Below are 16422 nucleotides of genomic sequence, written 5' to 3' on the forward strand. Positions count from 1 at the left end.
TGTTTGGGGTCAAGAGTTGAGGCTGCAGCATCATTTCAAAAACTCAATTTGCTCACATATCGATATTGGTCTACAAAAGACGGAAAAATCCAGTTGAAGTGAGCGACAACATTTTCCAGAGTTGACAGTTACACTTGTAAATGTGGAGCCTGTCAGACTCCCTGCAACTGAAATATGCAGTAAGATGATATTTGAAACCACTCCCATCCTACGCAGGTAAACCCTACACTGTGAAACTAAGCTCTAGCAAAACGTTCATAACAGTGTTACATATAAATAAGGATTATTCTGAGGGTTGTCCTGTCTAATCTTTTCTGAACAGAGTTTGAATGTTACTTGTTCACATTGTTCCCTTTTGTGGCTCTTCTTGGTGACTAAACATTTAAACTGTTGTACTTGGTTGATATTATTGAGCCATAAAACATGCACATTTCAAAGCATGACACTTAAATAAATCATTGTTATTATTTTCACTCTTCTCAAAGCAAACAAGTTGACACAAAACAAGCCTTTGGATACTTGTCTTTGTCCCTTTGTCATATCATAAATTTTAGTTAATTTTCACAAGTTAAACCCAATATTTTTGACAACCTGAAAAGATGACAACATGAAGTGAACTAAAAGATCTAAAATAAAAAGCAACAATGCCTAGATTTAAACCAAACGTGAGTAGTTTCTCCAATCTCCCTAGATTTAAAAAAAAAAAAGAATTCTTGTAAAAAGACAGTTGTCCATGCAGTAACTAACTATCCAATAGGAAGCTTGGACCTATTTGCGCAGTTAAATTCAGGTGGCAGTTTTTCTTTTGGCCAGGCAGTGTTCTTTAAAGATTTGTTGTCGTGTCAGCCTTACAGACCACTCAGGTCTTCTGGTCCAAGTTTTTTCTGCAACCACAGAGTCAGAACCAAACATGGAGAAGCAGCATTCAGTTTTGAAATCTGGAACAAACTTCAAGAAAACTGCAAAACTGCCGAAACAATTAAATAAAAGCCAAAAACCCACCTATTTAAAGTTGTCTTTGATTATTAATAACAGGAACATTGATTGATATACAGTATTTGATGTAAATTTGTTGATAATTCTTGATGACAGCCAAATGTAAAATGTGTTGCTTGTTTCATAATTGATGTTTAACATGTAAAGCTGCTGTTTTGCTGAAATTTCTTATACAAACAAAATCTACTTGACTTATCTACCTCTTCAAAGATAATTCCTTCCTTTAGCTAAACTCTACCGATCATGAGACTTCAAATCAAATATTTCACATACGCCTGTGCTAAAAATGATCCATTCAGAAGTTCTTCACAGATTTTGTTGGGCTCTAATATGCCAGACAGACAGGAGGACACTTCTGTCCCTCATGCCACATCACAAGCATAGTTAAAAGTTCTGCTCCTCCTGTCCCTCCTGATCCAAATGACAGAACCTCAGCAAACGAAGACATATGAAGTCATAATAGTCATGGGATACGTGTTTTACACCTCTGCCACAATTAGTGTTGCCACTGCCAAATGAAAACCTTCGTCTCTTTATTCTTCAGAGAAGCTGCACAGACACTGAGAGAAGGCCAGAGATGCAACACAGTGTTTTCCCATTTGACCGAGACCTGAAAAACAAGTCACACCGAGCAAAGGAAGAAACTGGTGGAAGCGGGATGAAACGGAGTAGGTAGGGAATGTAAAAAATAAAAAACAAAGCAAAGGGACAGGACATGGAGCAGAATAGTGAGTTTGGGGGGGGTTGCAACTCATCGGGGCATAATTGTCACTCTCATTCAAAGGAGGTCCTTGATTTAATAGGCAGGTCTGGTGACTAAACCACTGGAGTGCAAATGGTGAAAAAGAGCTTTGGCAGATCTAGAGTTTTCCAGTCAAGCCACCCCTCCTCCCCTCTCTCTCTGCAGACAACTCAACAACTGGCTCGCAGCCTGTTTGCCTGACTACTTGCCCCCAAGCCATACCGCATACCTCACACCGCCATGGACAGAGCTCATGGCGCAGCACACCTCCATCACACCGCAGCGTTAACGGTTCCCCAGCTCAGCATATTAATAATGCAGCGTCTTCATCAACCAGACGGAAAACTGATAAAGTTGTGTGTCATCAGTACGTTGTGGGATCTTAATTTGCAATGCAAAAGTTCAAACATAGGCCCTGAATAAAATCTGTTGTATTGTTCTAAGTTTTTCTAGGGTTTTTATTAGAGGTTACTGTGAAAAATGTTTGCTTTAACAATAAAATTGTAACTATTAGCATCTTTGAGTCCGATATTGCAGAACAAACTTTGTCCTTCTTTGGAATGAGAAAACATCAATCTTTAAAGTATCAAACAAGAATAAATTAAAATTGTTTTTCAAAGCATTAAGGTAAGTTCAAAGCTAACTTTTAAACATAATCTTCACTATTGTAAATGATGTGCTGTCTGGAAATCCAGAGTGTGGCTAACTGCTGTTGTAAACACAAAATGGTTTGTTTTCTTGCTAAAAAAACTTTGGTGCTTGTCTTTGGTGGCCATTGTATTATTCAGTCATTCCCAAACTTCCAAAGTCACCATTCGACTGAAAATTTTAGTCCAAAAGAAGAAAATAAATGTGACTCTTGTGAGCCACAGGCCTGACATTTAAAAAGAAAAAGTTGTAAAACATACAATGTATTCGTTAGTGTTAAAATTAAGCAGGAAAAGTTTTTGCTTTGAAACAAAGAATAATAAAAGTTCTTAAGAAGTGATTTAACAAGGGTAAAATTGACATTGACATTGTGTTTGCACTATTATGATGTTTATGGACTTCTTGGGCAGCTGGATCGTTTTCTCAGCCACGAGACATCATATTTTGTGTGTGATCAGTTCCTGCCAAAACAAGAAACTAAAAATTCTGAATCCATAACTATGTTTTGGAAAACAAAAACTGATGCTTCACTGTTATTAATTGCCATAACCAAAATTTGCATCGAAACAGCTAAACAGATAGTTTAGCAGAAGTCAGATAAGATACTGAAACATCTATGAGGGAAACTTCTAAAACCAAGTGCTGGTTAAAGGAAAGAAGCCTGAGAAAATGATGGGCTGTCCCTAAACTGACCCTGCAAGGTCACAAAACCTGAGCTTTGGTGTGTTAAGCCTCTACGTGTATTCATTGCCTCTTTTTATTCACACCTGGAAAAGTCCTCTTTTATTATTCTCCTGCATTGTAAAGCTGTGTCAATAACTTAATACACCTTTTGTCATTATTCATGTGCTTCCTGGAGTGAGCGCTTTCCATACTACCCATAAGTTTATTAGAAGTAGAACCTGCTCCTGTTAATCTTTATATTTCTACAGCATCTATAAATCTAAAATTGTATAAGTACATTGTATGTGTTTTAGCTGCTTTATCCCTTTTGCTTTGGTGGAAAATCTGATAAATGGTGGGACACAGAAAGGTTGGGTGAGTATATGTGGTGTTGGGGGTGGGTGGTGGTGGCCAGGGCGTGAGGCTGCGTCAAAGCTATGATTAGCAGCGACCAAGCTACGCTCTTATTGATTGGCACAGAGGAGACACTGGGCTGCCTTCCACCACACTCTAATGAGAAGCCCTGACCTCCTCTCGTCAGCAAGGTCACCAAAAGCCCACTGTAATTGCACTTTCTCTAATGGCGTCGGTCACGCCAGCACCCCAGCCCTGGTAATGACAATTACCATAATGTCATCGGGCTCCACAGGGGCCGTCCAATCATCTGTCATTTTGGGAGATGGGATGTTAGTCAACTGCTGCTGGAGATTAAAAGGTTGCAACACCATGTTTGATTGTGATACCTTCTCGCACTGAAAGCTGGTTCTTAATCATCGTGCTTCAACAGTCAGAAACGGGAAGATTACACATACAAACATACACACACTGACACTCAGAGTGATGCCTGTACACTTTGCTTACTCGAGGATATAATCACAAGTGTATTTATAACTGTTAAATATTTTTAAGAATATACGAAGTCAAGGTTTGAATTTGTTCATATAGTTTTATCTTTTGACTTCAGCTCTAAAATCTTTTTTATTAAATATTCTCTAAACATACAAATGATGGTTCTCTTTTATTTAACTTACTTCCTTTACTTTGATTGAAGACTATTTGTGAGAAAATATAAGTTAAATTTTTTTCAATCAGAAATGTACAAATACATTAATTATGGTTATTAATGTCATAATAAGTAGAGGAATCACATATATACACACACACACACGCCCCCAGGTCTAACAATGTAGTTTGAATTATACATATCCTCTTATTTGCTAATGTTAAGTGTTTCCTAACATTTAGCAAAAAAAGAAAAAAATACATGCCATCAGCAATGTTCTGGAATACTTCGAGATGAATATTTTGCCATTTGTGTTGGCATAAATGGTGGGGTTCATTTAAGTTGTTTTAGGCATAATGTCACTGCATGTGACAGTGAAACAAGCCAATAGTATAAAAGAATCACTTTAACCTCTCCAAAATACAGTAGTTTTTGTCATAAAGCTTTATCTTTGTCTCTCTGAACATAAACCTTTTCTCCAGAAGGTCTTAAGATCATCCATATGAATATCTGCGCATTCCACTTGGAGTTAAAGGTGTTACTTTTCCAGGAATGCCTCCTTCCTTAGTCAGAATCCTCTCAGTCCATGTTGATGCCACACTGACTTCATTGTGAACAAAGACACTGAAATTCCAGTAACTTGTTCTTAATTGCCTGTAGACGTTGTGGTTCCTAGGTTGGGATGTTTGGAAACATATATGATGGTGACAATTTGGCTGAAATGAACAAAACTTGAACAGAGTTGGATGTTCCAATAGAGCTCATTAACAGGACTGTCAAACTGGTTTTGGATAGTCAAGTTTCTTGAACGTCCAACCCAAACCCTTGGACTTAACTGTTTTTTCCCAAAGGAATGGTCAAATATCCACCCAGAGTTTTGCCAGAGGTTTGCTCATGGCAACAAAAAATGTGTACTTGAAGTGCAACTTGCTAAGAGGCATTTATTCAAATGTTAGTTGGGTTGGATGAAGGAAAATCTATAAGTTCAGATTTGTCCACCAGCATTCTTGCTTTTAGAATGACATGAATTGTTTAGGTATCACTCCTCCTTTAAGTAGGACCTATTGTAAGGCATTAAAGCTGAGAGTTGATACGACGTTCGTGATTTTTTTGACTCAAATTGTATCACGTCAAAAGAAATGTAAAATTAACTGTTTCTTTGAACTGGTCCATTGTTTTAGGTTGCTAACATGCATATGACAAATTGAAAATGAAATAAGCACCTGACCTGTGACCAGAACACCCCAAACTGCAATTCCTGAGCAAATTCCCAGATCTAATGGGAGACCAAGGGATTGTAGTCGTTGTCAACACAGGTACATAAAGTATACAAACCTCTCTCTGAGCATCACAAATGTTGATCTGATTAACTTGTTCTTTCTTGCTGCTCTTTCTTTTGAGTCGATTTTGTTTTGCTTCCCGAATGTAGAGGTCTGAAAACTTTTCGCTGATGGACCACAGCGCACAGGTGCAGACAGAGCGGCATTAAATTCTGTAGTACTGGCACATGCGATCTGTATGTGTTGTTTACAAGTTGCAAGAATGAAATCATGGTTTTTCAACATATCCCAAAATTCAGTACCAGCCTAATTTAGGTGCGCATCGGCCATCAGATGTATCTATATGAAGCTGTATGTATTCATTTACCATTTAAACTGAACGCGAGATGAGTAAAAGTTTGACAGGGCGTGATGGTTTGTTTTTCTTCCTGATTTATTTTTTTTTTTACATTTTTTAAATTGGAACACCATATTCTTGGATAACTTTAAAAGTGAAAAGCAAGCTAACACACCAACAGACATCAAAACCAGGAAGACCAAGATTTATGGATGTGGTGAAACAGGACATGAAGTTAGTTGGTGTGAGGGTAGAAGATGTAGAGGATAGGACTAAATGGAGACAGATGAGTCGCTGTGACGATCCCTGAAGAAAAAAGAGGCAATGTTACAGAGAACAAAGAAGAAACGTTTACAAAGAACAAACTAGATAAAAAGCTACAATTTACAAATGTCCGTTTTGCACTGGTAAACACATTCAACGCTGCAGTGTAGTATCATATATACCTATCCAGTCTTCAACTATTAAGACAATTTTGTTTCAGTTTTGACTGACAGAGTCATGGAAACATTAAAAAAGTTTATTTATTTTGAACTTGTATAACACAGCATGAGCTTGGCACCATAAGCAATAATTGTTTTCTATTGTTAACTGTTCTTTAGATTTTTATTCAATCAAACTTTTACAAATTTATCAAGATACTAAACCTCCAGAAAAGGACTAGTCACTAATGTCAATATCACCAAAGTCACAATCTGGACTACTAGACAAATAATAATAGTTGAAATTAATGCTTTCTTTCCCCACTCTTTCATTGTTTTTGCAAGGTCACAAGGGGTTAGCGCCCACCTCCAGCAGTCAATAGATAAGAGGAAGCTTGTATCTTTGACATATTCATGCACACCTAGGGGCAATTTAGGGCAGACAAAGAACTTGTCATGCATGTTTTTGATGATGAGTACCTGAACAAGAAACTATTCATGGAGAAAACATAAAAACATCACACAGAAAGGCCCCACCCTGCTACAAATCCAGGATCTTCTTAGCACAAAGAAACACTGACTTAATTTCCCATGTATTCTAAATTTTATTCATTACAAGTTTAGAAAATAAAATCCATACTTGAATTTTATTCAAGTATGAATAAAAGTAATATAATATTGTAATATTATTATATTACAATAATATATTGTAATGTATTACAATATATTACTATATTGTAATATACTGTATGTAGATAGACTATATTGCAATATAGTCTATCTGTAATGGTTCTATATGCAGTTCTTTTGTCATACTTTTAATGTTCAACATAGTACTAACCTGTACTGTACTTATTTAAATGTAATAACTGTGATAATTTTTTTACTCAACGTTTATGTAAACTTGCCCCAGCCACAACTCGGTACTTGAGATAAACAAATAACCCAGCAGTTGCTACTTTTGTTAGATCTGACAAAACTTTACTTTTCAACAGTTGAGTTTGAAGACAGAAACCATGTTCAACATATGACACTATACAAAATACATTTCCTCTTTATATTGACTTAATGGCCAGTTCTTCAAAAAAAATTTAAAAGGTCAAAATGTGAGTAAACATTTGATAGCTAGCTTTCGCTTACTTAGCAGCTAAAAAGATAATGTTATCTTAATGGAGCAAACTGTTGTCTAGTTTGAAAATCATTACCGACATTAGTATGTCTACCATCCTTACATTTGTTGTTTTACCTAGTGAAAGATGCTCATTGGAGTTTGATCAGATCATATTATTCAGCAGGTGTTTAAAGGATAGAAAATGTTTTTCTGAGTTTCTGTAAACTATAAAGGATATTTGCGTCACAAAATCATTGGAATACATTCTGGAATCCATATTGTGGACAGTTTTATATTAATAAAGTTGTGAGTTGTAGAAGAAAATTACCTTGAAGAATACTGGACATTTAATGTAAACACATACATTCATAGTCAGAATGTAGTTTATTTGTAATTTAATTCTGTTAATTCTAAAAATGCTAGAGACATTAAAACAGCAAAGCTTCACATTTCTATAATTACTGATATTTACCAAGATGCATATGATGACTAGATTTTAATTTTGCTGCCACACCTGAAGTCATACTTCATAAAATAACAAAATAACACAGCTTGAATAAGGGTCTTGTACCTTTGTCTTTGTTCTCTCAAAATGAGCTACCCAGCCACTTTATTGGGGACAGCTTTTTAATTGCCAGATAACACAAATAGCAACTCTACAACTCAGAGAATTTAAATGAAATAGTGAAGAGAAGTTGTTGCTCAGGTCCAGCATCAGAACAGGAAAGAAATTGGATTCAAGTAACTTTGAACACTGCATTTTTGTTGGTGGTAGAGAGGCCGGATTTGAGAGACTGCTAAACTACTGGGATTTTAGCACGCAATAACAGAGAAAATATCATGTTAGTGTCAGTTGTGTGGACAATAAGGCCTTGCTAACATCTGACCTCAGCAGAGAATGGGACCGAAGAGTTTACTATTTGCTTTCTAATAAAATTATGATTAACCCTTGTTCTTGTCTTCTACTATTTTCATTTTAATGTAGTCTTTTAAGTTGAAAAGAGGGGGGGAAGTCACCAGACACCACCAGATTATTTTAGTAGCTTCAGTCCAGATGGAGGGAAGGATGTGGTGCATAATGCAGGAACCAAAATTGATCTTTCACACCAACAGCAGCAGAAAGGAAATGCTGAGTGGGGGCCACCTTAACTTCTACACACAGACTTTTTGTCAGTCTGATTATTCTTTGTATGCTCTGGGATCAGGTGGTAACATACACGACTGACTGGGTCTTTATGAACTGCTGCTAGTTTCCTTCAGAGTTTCTTCAACACATGGATACCTCCAGGTGAACTGAACTTTATTCTTATGAAAAAATAAACCGACATAACCTAGTCTTTTCTTCACAGCGTGTGAATTATAGATTCTAAGACAAGAGAGCGGTTTAATTTCTTAAACTTCATGAAAATGTTTAAAAGTAGCTTCAGCTGACAGGAGGTCACTGCAGTTATGTTCCTAGCTAATGATGGGCTTCGGTTTAAAGCATTTTGCCTAAAACATGCCTTCTGCCCTTCAGATTTACTGCAGTGTCTCTCCAGTTTCTGAAGGCTGGTGTGTTTAACTGAGACCTTTGGGTCATAAAAAAACAGCGAGCGAGAAGGAAAAAGTTGAAAAAAAAAAAAAGGCCTGGGTAGGTGGTAGCTAAATCAGTGAGAGCACAAAGAGGCAGGCGTCTGAGAGGTATTGACCCTCCATTGATCGCCAGAAGCTGCGTGCTGGTATTGACCAGATAGAGGAGAGACCCAGGGAGGCTGCACACAGCTCCACCGCTGAGAGGAAAGAAAAAAAAAACTGAGAAAAACAACCATATACACTGCCTGCTCTGACCTTGTGGGACTTTGCTGTCCTACAGCCCACATCACTCTACCCCCACTACTCGCACACGAAGATATATGTGTGCGAGTGTGCGTGAGAGAGGCAGGGACCCCTGCTGAGAGCCATGCAGAGAGCTCAGCTTTATCTTGTTGAGGCCATTTCCTATCGTGCCTTCAATGAAGGCTCAGAGGAGCACGCTGCAGCAGTTAATACTGGGCTGGCTGCTGTCTCTACTTCGTACTGCTAAAGATGCTTCGGGGATCAGAACAGGCCCACATGATTCAACCATTATCTAGTATCATTACTGCCATTAAAAAGCATTATTCATCCAATATTTTTTTTGACAACAGGGAGAAAATTTTGTTTGAGAAAAGACAGTGACTGGAAAGCAAACATTAGCAGCGGAGCTAAACTTGTTGATGCCTGTAGGCGAAGTTGGAAGGTACGCAGTGCTTTGCAATAGTATTCATATTCTTTCAACGCTTTCACATTATTGAGATTTATTGTAATAGATTAACAAAATGTAGGGCACATTGGAGGAACATCATACATGGTTTGTAAACATTTTACAGGAGCTGCAGAGATACATGGCTCAGGTTGCAGAATTTGCCAACAAGATAACTATTCGTCGCGTTGAGTCTTTATTGAAGAGTGGCAAGAAGATTGGTTAAAGAAAGCCATGTTATGCAGTTAAGCCACGTAAGAGACTGCAAACGCGTGAAAGAAACAAAAACTGAACTGTTTAGGACTTCATATATAAAACTCCTTCCATTTTCCTGTGGAGCAACAGTTATAAACATACAGCTATTGGGAAGATGTAGATGTAGGTTGAGCATGTTCACATGCTGTTAAAGCCTAGTCATCACCTAGACAGAAGTCCAATTGAGTATCATTGGCAATTCTTGAGTTTCTCACACTCTCTCCATACCAATTTGACTCAGTTGGAGGTATTTGTAAAGAATGGACAAAAATTTCACTCTTGACACGCAAAACCGGTGGAAACATACCCCAAAAGACCTGCAGTCGTAATTCCAGTAAAATGTGGTTCTGAAAAATATTGTTGGACTGACTTGAAGTGGATGCTTTTCTACTTTTATTTTGTAAAGAGTATTGAGAACCATGTATTTTCCTCCTGTTAGTCTACCTCAAAAATCCTAGATAAAATAAACTGAAGTTTGTGGCTGTAACATGACAAAGAACTGGCAAATTTAAAGCCGTATAAGTATGTTTTGTGAGGCACCACAGGAGGGGAAGACCTAAATAACAACAAGCAAGACATCTCGGCTGTATTAGTTGCCTGAGTGAGATGTATATGAGCCATAAGTTAAGAAACTTAGAACTCTAGAAAGTCATGGATATAAAAAAGGGAGGGAGGGCAGTCATTAAAGTGAAAACCAGGAGCCACATGGGAGGCAGAATTTTAAATGACTCCCCTCGTAGCGAGACTAGCCCAACAGAAGGACTAAACCTCACTCCGTCTCTCTCTATCCATCTCACTCTCTCCCTCGCAGAGATGCAATTAATTCGCATAGAGCGTGCCAAGTGTGCAGAGATGGAGCGGGCGGGATGCGCCCTCGCACATGCCGGAGGGAGGACAGTTTCCCATTCCCCAGAACAAATACAGATTTGGGGGCTTTTGGTCCGTGCGCGTCGTGACCAGACCTCATCTCGTCGTTTCCACCTTGTCTCCTGGAGTTTTTTGGCTAGTGTTCAATCTCTCTGCAGCCCTGACAGAGAGAGAGAGGGTAAGAGAGAGAGAAGACAAGAAAATCTCCTTTCTTCTTTTCTGCTGCAGTAACACCACCCAAACTTTTTTACACCTATCAGACTCGCAAGGCAGTCGATGGAAGAATAAAAAAAACAAGAAACAGAAACCACTGCGCTAACCCAGATTTTCACCCACTCTGAGAACAAGAAGTGGAAACATTTGTGCTTTTTTTGAATGCTTGTTTATAGCCCTCCTACCAGAATGTGGTAAACCCAGCTGTTGATATTTCTCAAGGCCGGGATCGGGGGGCTGCAGGTGGTGGAGGATGCAGGGTTGGTTGGAGATGTGCTGGAGTGTGCGTCACGTCACGGTACACAAAGCACGTACCATGCAAAGTGCAGGAGGGAGTGTAGCTCAGGGCAAGGGAGGCCATCGATACCGTGGAAATTGATCGTAATCAACCAAGTTACAGAGAGTGAGCAGGGATTGGCCGACAACCATCTTTCTCTTTTCCTCCTCTTCGTTCTTCCTCCATCTTCCTTCTCCATGTTCCAGTGCATTTCCTGGTTCTGCACTCTGATTTGATTCAGATACTTTGTGTATTACTTAGACTTTTAGATAATGATGTGGAGGTTTTTTTTCTTTTTTTTTTGTATGTCTTAACTTGTCCTAGAAAATTATTTTTAGTTTGACCAAAAAAAAAAATCAAAAGGAAACCATTGAGGGAGGGAGGGAAGGAAGGGGGATTCTTGGAAATTGGGCGCATCCTCTCCTCTGTGGCTCCACTGTAATTTCTCATTTGGAGACGGTGGCATACCTGGCAGTGCAGCTGCTACGTTAGAGACGCTGTCCCAATTATAGCATAACACCTAGCCTTATGGTTTCCATGGCTGCACGACGCATTTCCCCACAGGACGCAGCGTGGAGAAACGAGTGTCTTATCAACCATCACCTTGGTAATAACACTCCCCCGAGCCTTTGCCGCATGTGTCAGACCTTAACGAGAACCCTGGGTGAAATCTCTCTCCCTCTCCCTCCCAGTCCAGCCACTGCCATTGATTTGGACTTAATCTGTTCCTACGTGTCCGCGTGAGCGTGTCGGCGCGCGAGAGAGCTGTTAGCGCGTGAGTGAGAGGTGAGAGGAAGGAAAGAAAGCCTGAGTGGGCCTCAGCGTGTTTGTGTGGCCGCTCAAAAAGTGTGTACAGCTCTCTCACATTTATGCAAAGACCGAGGTATATGTCCATACATTGATCAACACAACTGAGTTAAATTACAGTAACATTATAGAATACACGTTGTGTATTGTTTAAGGAATTTAGCTAGGGGGAACAATATCTTATTTTCAAAGGGATTATTAGTTTCATAAAAATGTATATATTTCTTTTCTATTTTTCCTTTTTAATCTGACAAAATACAAAATTTGAATTTTCAAATGATACTTTCATTTATCAATGAAAATCTATTTAATCCCTTTTCCTATGCCACATCCTGACATGATTACTAAACAGAACCTGTTTTAGATCATGAAGTAATCAAAGCATCTAAAAATATAAACACATTGTAAACACATTTTTACTCAACAATAAAACGGGACAAGACACAACTGGCACTCATGTGAGAGTTTTGCCATTAGCTAAAAAGTACACAAAACGCCTGTCTCACAGCAGTAGCTTAGTCAAAGTCCAGACTTTAATCCAGTTGAAATATTGTGGCAACTCTTAAATATTTATGCATCAAGGTCCACCAGTGTGACTGAATTAAAATTCCTGCAAATAAGAGTGAGGCAAAATTCCTGTACATACTAAATGGGTTTCCAAACCAATATGAATTCATTTATGTAAACCATGCATGTTGTTTCCATTAAGTTATAATACATTCTCTGGTGTGGGACACTCAAATAGTTATTTTAGCCACTTACTTTCATTTTAGTCTTAAGTCAGTTACTTTTATCCCTTAAAATTGGGTGGTATGAAATGTTCAAAGGCTGTAATGAGCTTTAAATATTCTTCTTGTAATTGAATGTTGATACATATGAATCAAAGATAAGGTTGTGCCTGTTAAGCATGAAATTTCTGTTAAAACCGTAAAAATAATGTTATTTCTGTTTCCAGGTTTAACTGCTGATGTGAAAATTATACCCAAAACTTAATTTTAGTCCCACAATCATATAAGCTGGTTATTTAGTTATATTTTTTTTACTCTTTGGTTTACTAGGAGATCATTTGATAGAAAAGTTAAATCCACATTAATCCATCAATTGTCTAATACTGCTTGTCTCTGTTCTGGTCCATATCTCCAGCGGTCACTGGGCGAGAGAAACTAATACACCTTGGATAGGTCGCCAGTCCATCGCCAGCCTCCAGATTAATCTTTATACGTAAAAGATTTTTTTTTTAATGGTTTAAAGATTCCCCCGAGAAAGGTCAGCAGTAAGGCTTGCTGATCTACTGTGAATTTCTTGATGATGAGGATACTCTGAGACATCTTTTTGTGCTTATCAATAATGTATTTAAAATCTGGAAAGTGAGGCTCAAAGTCTGGAAGATGAACTTTTATGTCAGAAATTATTTATAAATGCAGTAAAAACAAATTTTTTTTTACCTATTTTAGTCTTTAAAAAATATTTTATCATATATGGTGTTACTAACCATTTATTTGCAGTTATAAAATCATCTGTATATTTTAATCTTAAATAGACAATAAATCTAATAATCTGTTTTACAACAGCATGTATTATAATAACACCAGTCAAACAGGTATTGAAAGCTGATCATACCTTTTTATAACTCTTGGAGGAAGCTATTAAAAGTTCTGACACTGAACAACTCTTTGTTAAATTCACATTGACACCAGCGCATATTTTAGCTGAATTTTAGCACAAAACACCCACATAATGACAGTTTCCACATATTCAATGGCCCAGGTTAAAAAGGTACAACAGTTCTTCATATGAGAGCTCAATCAGACTCTAACAACTGCAGCACTTCTACCTTAGCTGTGGTTGTAGATAAAATGTATACTCGTAAAATTTGTTTTAACATCATATTTATGACCGCAATTGGTTCAGTTCCTGGCCTTGGGCCATTTACTGCATGTTTTCTCATTTTTTCTCTGCCCTTTTTTCCTGTCGGGCTACTGTTGAATAATAAAAATAAAAATAAATCATATTTTTCAAAAACAGACCAAAGTTAGATAGCTGTTCACTGGAAATCTATAACAGTAAAATTCTAGGTGATAGGAGTGAGTTATCAAAAAAAAACAATAGAAAAAATTTATGGAATAATAATTATTTTTACTATTTTATGCAGCTTTTCAGTTATGATTGATCTTTTTTCTATTTTTATCAGAAATTTCAACCAAAAAAAAAAAAAAAAAAACACAAGTTGAATGCAAATGGGTACCATGTTATCCTATGAATGTCAGTAGTAAAACATCTGGCACCTGCACATTGCGACAATGTTTCAACTTTGTCCAGAAAGCCAGGCACAGTAAGACAAAATTCACAGATACACACACACAAACATCCTTATATGGTCCAGTTATTTTGTATAGACTTCAATTCATCTTAATAACTGTATTTATGCCAAATTCAGACATTTTCCATAATCTCACCATTACAATTATATTCCTAATCCCAACATTTACCAAAACCTTTTTCATGCCATACATCAAACCTAACTAACAGAGCTCAGTATAACTGAAAGAAATGAAGACCAGGAAAATGTCCCCAGTTTCCATGAACGAACCTCCTCTTGTTGGTGAAAATGGTTATAATGGTCGCCTATATACAAGCAGACATACAAAACCATAGTAAATGTGTAGGGAGGGTGTAAGGTGCGTGGCCAATGGCCATCAAATTTTTTTCTGAATTATGTTCTTCACAGAAAATGACTTAAGGCCAATGAGTCTCAATTTGAAAAGATACTTACTTCTATTTGTTTTGCTACAATAAAAAGTGAAAATGGGTCCCACAGACCCAAACAGCTTACAAAGGTAAAAAAAAAAAAAAAGAAAAACAATCTAGAGCTGTGCCAGATATGCTTTTAATGTCCACAGTTAAACTGGATGTTAATTAACTGCAAACATGCTTCCAGGGAAAATATTCTCTTTTTTCGAAGCATCTTACACCCTTTTCTATTCCCTGACTTAATCTAAACACCTTACTTATTGTGAAAATAGCTAGGTTTTACCATTCTCCCCTCAGTCACAGCTTCCACTCTGTAAAGTGCTATCAGGACAACCTACTGTTACTTATATATGGTGCATTCACTGATTTTAAAAACATCAAATACATGTTATACTGTTAAAGCAATAAATCAGCCGATTCTGGTCAACGGCAAATCTTTCTCTGGCGAATCCCAATAAACTCTGATAAATAAAACAGTAAAACAATAATTTCAAAGAATTTAAAGAGAAGTCAGAAAATGACTGTTTAAATCTAGAAGGAATCCTAGGTTCAGCATGTAATAAGCAGGATAACAGTAGATTTTTTTTGTCTTTCATTCACCTTACGTATTTGTTTTGCCTTTAGATTCATTTAGAGATATAAAGAACAACTAATGTCAGATTTTATTTCGTCACTGAAAAGCTAACCAATAGACGGCAATGATGGAGCGAAGGGAAGCCACAATCTAATTAGCTTGGATAAATAATGCAGCGCTGGTTCATGTCCGACCAATAAATTGCAGCTCACACTGGTTTCCATTAAACAGAGGTCAGAATGTGGTGCTCTGTTCATCTAAAACTTTTGTTTTTGTGTTTATCCTATAGCTGGAGGAATCTCCACAAGCTGCACATATCTATCTGTCCAGTTCTCTAGATATCTATCTATGACTATCCATCTATCTATAACTGTCTATCTATCTAAATGTAGAACTAAAACAAAACCACTTTCATTAAAATAAAACGTGCATGAAGGAACTAAGTGAAAAAGAAAAGTTTCTCAACGTTTATTTCCTTCCTGCCTCACATCTAAATTGCGGGATTATAACAATACTGAATATCTTGGAGGCTCATATTATCATATCTCCACGCTTTACTTTCATAACTTACTTGCATATCGCCTCCCCACCGCCCCTTCCCACCAAAAACAAACCAATGAACTAGTGAGTGTCAAAAAAGTTTTTGTCTCACAGTTTTTGTGCCAACAAGTAAGTTTATTTCTTGGCTGCCATCCACAAAGTTTAACATTATCTTTTGACCTTTACACCATCTGTGCTTAGATAGAGACTCTGATTTCCATCCATGACCTTTGCTCTGACCCTGTGTTTAGCAGTCTCTTTTTACAAACGAAAATTTACAAGTTGGGAACTATTGAAGCTAGGAATTTGAAGGATAGTTTCTGAGGTGCTGCTTACTCATACCACAACTTGTTCATTGTCTTCTAATTAATGAAGAAAATTCATCATGCTCAGTTATCTTGATGAATTAATTTGATGACTTGAAATTGAACACATTCTAAATTCTTTGACATTTAATCATTCTGTAGGGTAATAATGTTTGGTCCATTTTGCAGCATTAGTTCAATGCTCTAATTTTAAGCAAACAGAATGTTATTACTAAAACTGAAAGTTAAAATAAATTTTAACTTGATCTGTTAATTTTAATGATGCTAGAAGGATAACAAAGATAATGATGCAGGAGAACAATTTCCTTTGCTAGCAAACCGTCTTACCTCAATCACAAGCTGCTTTATCA

Source organism: Xiphophorus hellerii, chromosome 11, assembly GCF_003331165.1.
Source record: "Xiphophorus hellerii strain 12219 chromosome 11, Xiphophorus_hellerii-4.1, whole genome shotgun sequence".
NCBI classification, from domain to species: domain Eukaryota; kingdom Metazoa; phylum Chordata; class Actinopteri; order Cyprinodontiformes; family Poeciliidae; genus Xiphophorus; species Xiphophorus hellerii.